Source organism: Passer domesticus, chromosome 8, assembly GCF_036417665.1.
Source record: "Passer domesticus isolate bPasDom1 chromosome 8, bPasDom1.hap1, whole genome shotgun sequence".
NCBI classification, from domain to species: Eukaryota; Metazoa; Chordata; class Aves; order Passeriformes; family Passeridae; genus Passer; species Passer domesticus.
Window position 1 is genome coordinate 9960321 of NC_087481.1, and position 2278 is coordinate 9962598.

Here is a 2278-nt window from a genome sequence, read left to right on the forward strand (position 1 = left end):
CGGCAGCAGCAGCGGCAGCAGCGGCAGCGGCAGCAGCAGCGACAGCGAGAGAAGAAACTTCAGTTTCCCTTCTCCTCTCCCTCTCCCTCCCCGCTGTCCCGTACCTCTCCCGCTCTCCCTTTCCCGGTCTCCCCTCCTCTCCCCGCCTCCCTCTCCCCGTGCCCGCCCGGGCCATGCCCCCGGCCCGCCCCCGGCCCCGGGCGGGGCTGCCCCGTGCCCGCCCCCGGCCGTCCCGCCGCCTCCTGGCCTCAGCCCGGCTCTGGCCGTGCTGGCGGTGGCGCTGCTGGGCGGGGATCAGTGCCTGGGGCTGGGGTGGTATTGCCGGCTTTTGGCTCCGCCTGGCCCGACCCCGGCCCCGGCCCCGACCCCGACCCCGGCCCCGGCCCCGGCCCCGGCCCCGGCCCCGGCTCCTCCCGGGGCCCGCGGAGGACACACGCGGCCCCGCCGCTCCCGCCGCCTCCGCTGCGGCTTGCCCGGCCCGAGCTCCGCCGCTCGGCAGCGCGGCCCCCGGCCCCGAGCCGCCGCTGTCCCGTTGCAGGGAGCGAACGCCGGGGGATGGCCGGGCCAGGACGGGTGAGGTGCGCTCGGGGGCCGTTGCTGGCCCCGGGCCGAGCGCTGACAGCCGCGTCCCGCCCGCAGGGAAGGCGCAGCAGCGCCTGAAGGAGCGGTACCGGCTGGGTTCGCTGCTGGGTCGGGGCGGATTCGGCAACGTCTTCGCAGCAACGCGGCTCTCGGACGGCGCCCCGGTGAGCGGCGGTGCCGGCGGCGGGCGGAGGAGGAGGGGGTGGAGGAGGAGGAGAAGGGGGGAGGAGGCGGGCAGAGGATGGCACTGGGCAGGGTGGACAGCGAGCTGAGCCCTGTTCTGCACTTGGCTTGCAGGTAGCCATCAAAAGGGTGCCACGGAACCACGTCCATCACTGGGGTGAGCTGGTGAGTGAGCGAGGTGCTGTGCTGGGAAGGGATGAGCCGAGGCCCGGCAGGGTGGGAGCCGCCAGGACGCCTCGAGGGAGAGCGGGCTTGGGGCCAGAGCAGGGTGCAGAGCATCCCGGGCTGGCTGAGGGCTTCCTGACCCCCGGCACGGCATCAGCCCCACTGACAGCATCGTGCTCCTCCCGCAGCCCGACGGCACCAGCGCTCCTCTGGAGATTGTCCTGCTGGACAAGGTGTCCAGTGGCTTCTCCGGTGTGGTCCAGCTGCTGGAGTGGGTTGAGCTCCCCAACGACATCTTCATGGTGCTGGAGCGGCCGGAGCACTGTCAGGACCTGCACCATTTCATTCAAGCACGGGGCTTCCTGTCCGAGGGGGTGGCGCGGCAGCTGTTCCGCCAGGTGCTGGAGGCCGTGCGGCACTGCACCAGCTGCGGGGTCCTGCACCGTGACATCAAACCAGAGAACATCCTGGTTGACCTGGCCACCGGGCAGGCCAAATTGATTGACTTTGGCTGTGGCACCTACCTGCAAGAGACAGCCTACACTCACTTTGCAGGTGAGCCTACACAGGGCTGTGCTCCCCCTCCTGGCATCTCACAGCCCAAGATCTCACAGCCCAAGCTGGGTGTGGCAGCGGGGATTCTCCCTTTTGCTGCCACTCAGGAAACTGAATCTGCAGCTGAGTTGCTTTAGAGCAGGGCTGGGTGGGGAGCCATCTTCCAGCCCTGCTGGCAGGCTTTGCCCACCACTCTGCCCAGGACTGGGGCTGGGCTGGGGTAGCCAGCCTGACAAAAACAGCCGTGGGTGGGGGTAGCAGAGAGGGAGCTTGGAACCTGTGTCCCAGCCGGTTTGTGTGTAGGCAAGAGGAAGGGCTTGGACTGCTCCACTTGCCCTGTTTGTCTTGCCTTTATAATATGTTTGGGGCAATGCAGACAGGGAGAATGAGGGCATGGTTTTTCCCCAGCACGCAGTGGGTATTTCCTTTGCATGTCATGGTCAGGCCTAGCCAGGGCTTCCACTGTCCCCTTCCCACACCAGTGGCTTCTTTTGCAATCCCAAGTTTGTACACCAGTCCCAGATGCTGGTGAGAGGACAGTGGTCACCCTGTGTGCCACTGATACAGCCCCCGCCCGCCCAGGGATGCTGGGGCCAGGCTCTGGGAGCAGCAGCATCCCCCTGCTGAACTCCATCTGTATTCCACAGGAACACCATCATACAGCCCCCCGGAATGGACCCGCTTTGGCTGGTACCATGGCGAGCCAGCTACCATCTGGTCCCTGGGCATCCTGCTGCACGAGATGGTCTGCGGGAAGATGCCTTTCAGGAGGGGCTGGAACTTCAGCTGGGGC